Here is a 7361-nt window from a genome sequence, read left to right as displayed (position 1 = left end):
AGACAATACAGTATTATTAACCATAATAACCATTATATCTAAGACTTACTTGTAATTGGAAGTTTCTATTTTTTGACCACCTTCATCCATTCCCCCTCAACCCCTGCCTCTGGCAACAACTCATCTGGTCTGTTTCTGAGTTCAGTTTTTTTTCAGATCCTATGAGTGAGATCATGCAGTACTTGTCTTTCTCCGTCTGACTTATTTCACTTAGCATTATGGTCTCAAGGTCCATCCTTTTTTTTATAGATGGCAAGATTTCCTTTTTATAGTTGAATTATGTGTATGTATACATTTTCTTTATCCATTCATCTATGGGTAAAGACTTAAATTTCCCTCTCTGACTTTTATTTGAGTGAGATAGAGGTCATTGGATGGATCTGAGCACAGGAAAGACATGATTTATCATTTAAAAAGAATTCCCTTGATTCCTGTGTTGGAGTGCAAGTACAGAAGTAGGGAAATCATTGACTTAAACTACTTGTGTGCAGTTTCACAAAGAACTGCCATGAATCCAAGACGCTCTTATCAGGGGACTTTCCCAGTGATCCAGTGGTGAAGACTCCGCACTTTACATTGCAGATGGCATGAGTTTGATCCCTGGTTGCAGAATTAAGATTCCACAAGCTAAAGGGTGTGGCAAAAAAACAAAACAAAAAAACCCCAAAACAAAAAACCACTTTTATCAGATATCGTCTAAGTTCCACTATCAAATATTGCTTGATCCTAATAAACCAAGTATATTATGAGTTACTTTGTGCATAGTACAACTGCGTTATTCTAAAAGTATGCTGAAATCAAGGTTTTCAGTAGTTTATTAACTCTTTTTCTGCAATGGTATGGGTTGGAGACAGTTTGCTGGAGGAAGAGAAGACCCTTTTCTTTCTCCGCTGGTAGTGGCATGTCCCTCTCCCTCATCATTCATGTCTTGGGGACCCAAGAGATGAGCAGGAATAGAGGAAAGGAGCTGGTAGGGCAGTGATGCAGCCTTGGGGGTGGCTTGCATTTGCTTAAGGCTTTGCCTTAAGGTAGACTTCCCTGGTGGCTCAGACGGTAAAGCGTCTGCCTACAAAGCGGGAGAGCTGAGTTCGATCCCTGGGTTGGGAAGATCCTCTGGAGAATGAAGTGACAACCCACTCCAGTACTCTTGCCTGGAAAATCTCACGGATGGAGGAGCATGGTAGGCTATAGTCCATGGGGTCCCAAAAAGCAACTGAGCGACTTCACTTTCACTTTGCCTTATGGTGCAACTAATCTCTGTGACTTTGTAACAGTCTATCCTCCCTTGGCTCAAAGAGAGGTGAGAGTAAAGGAAGAGGGAATCAGAAAAACATCCACTCTGCTGAGCGGAGGTGGGTGTGAGAGAGAAATGACACTGGGACCACGGTATTAGGATCTTGGCACCTCGGGTTCCTCATCTGGAGAGAACAGTGCCCACCTTCTATAGTGATTTTGGGATGAGTGAGATAATCCACCTAAAGTGCTTTGCACAGTAGCAGGAACTTAGTAAGGACTTTAAAACAGTTACTGTCATCATGCTATTTATTTGTTTCTTATATTTTTAAGGGTCTTCCCTGGTGGCTCCGATGGCAAAGAATCTGCCTCAATGCAGGTAACTGGGATTTTATTCCTGGTTCAGGATGACCCCCTGGAGAAGGGAATGGCTACCCACTCCAGTATTCTTGCCTGGAGAATCGTGTGAACAGAGGAGCCTGGCAGGTTACAGTCCATGGGGTCGCAAAGAATCAGATACGATTGAGCGACTAACACTCTCCCTCACTCTATAGTTTTAAGCATTTAACTCATTCATCATAATCATAATTTTATTCTTTGATTTGACAGTAATTTGGTGATTGAATTTAAACATGCTACACATTTTTATGAGAGCATCAAAGCTCCAGATATTATTTAGTGAGAAGCTAAATTCTGTGGAGTTTTATTTGACTGAGATTAAGGCTGAAGACCTCTTTGTAAAGAGTATGTCCAATGCCTACCTTCTCAGGACTTTTATTTACTAATCCACTTTAGAAAGTGCTCGGTACTAACTTGCTTTTTCCTGAGTTTCTCTCCACAGGGAATAGGGCTATCTGGCAATTTAAGTGGGCACAATGTCTTTATTTCAACACACAAACACATGCACACACACTCACATATATAAACCAGGCACAGTATTACATTGAAAACAAACTCAGTAACAGGCCCAGTGCTTGGTGGGCTGGGTAAGAAGTTGGTATACACATGAGCAGTTTGAATCAAAAGAAATACATTTACAACAACTTTTAAAAAGCAGATTTCATTTTCCTTTGGAAAAAGTCAAAATGTACTACTAACCTTAAAAGAAAAAATGCCCAGAAAACAAAATTTGCTTGTTAATAGTCCTCCCTTGTCACTCATGTGTAGAGGAAGCTTATTTTTTCTATCCATTTAATATTTCTGGGAACATTTCCAATTTGGGCATAAATTTACACATTTCAGGGGCTTCTACTGTTTTTAATACTTGTTTCTAAAACAATGTTTTTGTTTTCTATTTATAAATTGATACATGCATAATGTAGGAAAATATGAGAAAGAAAAGAAAATCACCTTTAATCCTTTCATCTGAAGATAATTTCTGTCAACATTTCAGTTTTGCTTTCAGACTTAAAAAAATACATTCTTTTTATGGTTACAAAGGTGAAGTTATGTGATATATACAATTTTTTAACTTGCCTTTTCCCTTTACATTTTATCATAAATATTTTCCTATGCTACTAAGAATTCTTCATTTTTAAGGGCTGCCAAATAAAGCCATGTACAGATGTATCATAGTTTACTGAATTAGTTCCCTGTTGTGATAGTGGGGTCTCAAAGTTTTGCTATAGTAAATAATGCAGTGGTGAACATTTTTGTGTATAAAGCTTTTGTCAGGTTATTGCCTCGAGATTGGTTTCTGAAAGAGAAATAAATGGGTCAAAATATGTGAAAACTTCTAGGGGTTCTGATATGTATGGAAAGTACTTTCCAGAAAGATTCAACCAGTTTGCCCTCTATGGGATTTCAAAGCACCATGCGCTTTCAAACATTTATCTTTTAGAAACATTATTTTCTTTTTTTACTTTTTAGAGGGTTTTTTTTTTTAATGCTATTTTTATCCTTTTTGATAACACAAAGTAGAGTAGCATCAAGTATTGATAATAACCTAGAAAACTGAAAACAGCCATAAAGGGAAATCATTGACCTACTTGTATGGAAATAATTTGTAAGAAGCGTGCATGATACCTTACACACTTCTTACAAATTATTTCTGTACACCTTGATCAATAATTTGGGATTCCCTGGTGGCTCAGTGGGTAAAGGATCTGCCTGCAATGCAGGAGACACAGGAGATACAGGTTCGATCCCTGGGTTGGGAAGATCCCCTGAAGGAGGAAATGGCAGTCCTCTTGCGTGTTCTAGCCTGGAAAATCCCATTGACAGAGGAGCCTGGTGGGCTACAGTCGAAAGAGTCCCAGAGAGTCAGACATGACTGAGTGACTAAGCGCGTAGCACACATGCATCATATCATAATATTTGAAAATGGTTTTTTCATGTTTTGTGCATATGTCAGGTATGAATACTCACTGACAGCAGCTGGAATTATTCTAAACTCTAAGACTTAAGACCAGAGCTTTGGGAAAAATTAAGTAGCAGTATGTAACTAAGTTTGATAAACTGGATTGCAACTGCAAGGTTATTAAAAAGAGTTTTAAAAAGTAATATATACCTCATTTTTTTAAATGAGCCGATTATTTTAAAAGAATGCTAGAAGAATTTGTGAAGGATATTTTCAGTGACTTTCTTTCTCTGAAAGGGAAACTAGCAGTTTAGTTGTTTTAAACTGTATACAGTATTATTTATAGCACTGGTTCTCAAAGTAGTCTCCAGGCTAGCAGCAGGTGCATTTGTAAGAAATTCAAATTCTCAGACTCTAAGGCCTGATAATTGGACACTCCTAGCGATGTGTTTTAACAAGACCTCCTGATGCTTCTGGTGCATCCCCACGACTGAGAACCACTGATTGAGAATTTATTTATTTATTTTTGAGTTTCACATTAACTGGCACTTTATTTTGCTTAAAACCTAAACATTGTCAGTTTCAGAAGAAATCCATTGTGATATATAGATCTCCCCATTTTAATCTTAGGGTTTTTTTCTTTTGATCCTTGGTAAAATGTTTTATCCAATAAACAGAATAGATACATATATATATTTAAAAACATGAACCGTTAGAGAATGAAATAGGAAATCAGAAGGATTTAAGTTTTGGCGGCCCTTGCTTTTTTTAAGTTCTTTAAAGACTGTAGCTGAATAAAAGGATCACTGGCTCTGAGTCTCCTAGAGATAACAAGTGATGAGACTAAAAACAAGCAAACCTATATCCTCAAACAGGGTCAGGAAACCTCAGTTCCCTGCCTTGCCCCACAGTAAAAAACATGAATACCTTTAGTAGCAGTTCAGAATTCATCTTTCTCTCCTACCTGCCCCATCAGTGGAAGTTTAACATCATTTTTTAGACATCTGTATTTTTGTATATAGAATATAAACTTGTATTAGATGACAACTGATTTTTTTTCAATTCAGGTAGAGAAAGAAGCAATAACTTTAAACTAAAACCTTCTACATTTTTTGATTATTGTTCAACTTGCTACCATTTAGCAAAAAGCAAAATTTTCGTAGTGTTTACCTCAAATCTTATTGCTTTACAACTGTGGCATACCCTCCATTGAAAATAAAAAGATGAAGCAGTCAATCCAGTGATTAATTTAACATGGCTTTCATTGGGAAAAGGGGAGGGGGTCGGAAAGAGGGGGTCATGATGAAGAGACCAATAGAAAAAAAAGGTAAATTAAACATACAATGCTTTTCTTTAAAAAAAAAAAAAAGAAGAAAAAGAAGAAAAGAAGAAAATGTTATTTTCAACAAAAGGGAAAAAAAGCATTGAAAGCCCATGAGTCAAGCCATAGCCAAAACCATATTCTATCTTAAGTAGCTTTTCTTTTTTTCCCCTCTTTTTTTTTCTTTTTTCCTTTTTTCTCTCTCTCTTTTTTTTTTTTTTTTTGCTTTTTAAATAAAATCTCTCCCCAGACCATCATCACTTTTAATCTTCCCCAGACTGGGCTTCCTCTTCAGACCCTTCATCCCCGGATTTCTCAGGCGGGGGACTTGAAGACGTTTTCTTCTCCAGAGGGCTTTCTGGTTCCTCATCTTCTTCTTTGGGAGGAGTCTTTTCCTTTGATGCCTTTGAAGCTGTGGGGCGACCCACTTCCCCCTTGCCCTTCACAGGACTTGGCGTCACTGTGGCCTTTAGCCTGGGCTTCGGCATTTTCTTTTCTTTTCTCTCAGGCTTCGACTTCTTAACCATCTTTTTGTTTTTCTTTTTTGAACTGCCATAGTCACTATCATCATCGTCTTCCACTAGGAAATCCTCATCACTGCCGGAATTCTGGAATGGCGTCTCGTCCTCCTCTTCTTGCTCTTCTTCACTGCCCACATCTTCCATGAGCATCTCCCTCTGTTTAGAGGCTGCTTTAGAGGCCTAAATATTGCTGGCGCACATTTTTATGATCTTCTTTTTCATCTTCACTGTCCTCTGCTGAATGAGAATCATCCTTCTTAGTCTTCACATCTTTTTCTTCTGAGTCCTCACTATCTTCCTGTGAATTCTTTCCAGATCGCCTCTTATTTTTAGCTTCTCGGGGAGATGATCGAATTTTCTTAGCTGGAGGGCCTGAATCTCTTCCATAATCTTCATCAGCATCATCGGATTCCTGAAATTGTGAATAATCAACGACCTTCCTATTTCTGACAGGCCGAGACATGTTCGCTGTCGAAACAGGACCGAGTCGAGGAGCCAAAGACCAGGACGCCCCCCCACCCGCGCGCTCGGCGCCCCACCACCCCCAACTTCGGCCGACGAGGCCGCTGCCGCCGAGCCCTGAGCTGCTGGCTTCTCAGACTCCGCCGCTCCCTGGTTCAGGGCCCCTTAATCAGACGAGCCCCCCCCCCCCCCCCCCCCCCCCCCCCGCGCCCCAGTCTCTTCCTGATTGAGGATTTAAAAGAAAATCAGATTGTCCACCTCCTTGACTACCACCACCTGAGGCAAGATAGCAACCGGTTAGACATATGGAAGGACATTTCTGCCTTCCAAGTTTTGTTTATCTACAATTATTCGGGAAGTCACTGACCGTGCTTAATCAGCCCATAGAACTGTATTGATGAAGAGGATATATAAGTATATTAAAATGCACATCTTGGAACTTACCCCTTACTTCTTACTTTATAAGAAGGAAGGATTCTTTGTTGCTCCCAGAGTTTACAGGGATGATAGGTGGAAATGGAGAGAAAGTTAAGACGAGGAGGTTGTTCACTGTTTAAGACAGGCTTAGTATTAACACTACCCTTGGGAGATGTGGAAAGCCATTCCTTAGTAAAGAGATTCCAGGAAACACACAAGACGCTAAGGCTCCAGGCAAAATTGTAAAAATATTTGGGAGTTGTCTTTAGTGCCTTTTGGCTTTCTCTGCCCCAGATCCCTGCTTTCTGTCTACCCACTTATGGGACTCTGAGTGAAAACTAACATTATTGATACTTAATGAGCACCTGTTCTACACCCTCTTGAAGATCTCCGTGGGTATTGGATCATTTAATCCTACAACCATACCAGCAAAATGTGGCCTCTTAAAAGTAACTGAGACTCAGAAAGGTAAGATAACCTGGCCAGGATCACAGAGGTATAAATAAGAGGCAAGTCAAACCAGACTTGCCTGATTCCAGCAACTGTCTCCGTGCAGTTGTGGCCCAGATGGGATGTCTGTAGGCAGCGCCCCAGGCAGCAGAACTGCCTTCCCCGCTGCCTTTAGCCAACTCTCCTCTTCTTGATTGTGATCGTTGATGCTCCTGGCTCTGTGGGGGTGGTGGGCATGGGGAAATAACTCCGAGGAGAAGCAGAATTCAGGGTAACCTCTCTCAAGCATTGTTTGTGCCTAAAGGAAGAAAGCTTCAAGAGGCAGTTCTTTAGATGTTAACTGTGTGAGTGGCCTCTCTGACAGTATAGAAGCTAATGGATTAGGTGGATTTTGGAATGGATTCAGAGGAACTTTCTAGTAACTTTACAAATATGCCCTTCAGGCAACTGCCTATTCTGCCTAGAAATAAGGACAGACTACTTATGTGCTTTGGGAATGTGTGTATGTGCGTCCGTGTGTGTGTGTGTGTGTGTGTGTGTGTGTGTTTGAAGGAAATCATTGTATGGAAGACACAGATGAACCCAGAGTGAAAATTTGCTCTAATCTTTGTTAGACGCTCCCTTCTCTTAGTCTTTGTGAGATTAGCATTCTCAAAAC

The 7361-nt window shown here is 40.0% G+C and overlaps 1 pseudogene; it reads right to left on the bottom strand.

Annotated features, from left to right (window-relative positions):
• Positions 1 to 5056: 5056 nt before the first annotated feature.
• LOC133047333 (nuclear ubiquitous casein and cyclin-dependent kinase substrate 1-like) lies at positions 5057 to 5923 on the bottom strand (annotated as a pseudogene).
• Positions 5924 to 7361: the final 1438 nt, after the last annotated feature.

This window comes from Dama dama, chromosome 26 (assembly GCF_033118175.1).
Source record: "Dama dama isolate Ldn47 chromosome 26, ASM3311817v1, whole genome shotgun sequence".
Classification (NCBI taxonomy): domain Eukaryota; kingdom Metazoa; phylum Chordata; class Mammalia; order Artiodactyla; family Cervidae; genus Dama; species Dama dama.
The sequence above is the reverse complement of the archived record's forward strand: the minus strand, read 5'-3'. Positions and strand labels throughout refer to the sequence as shown.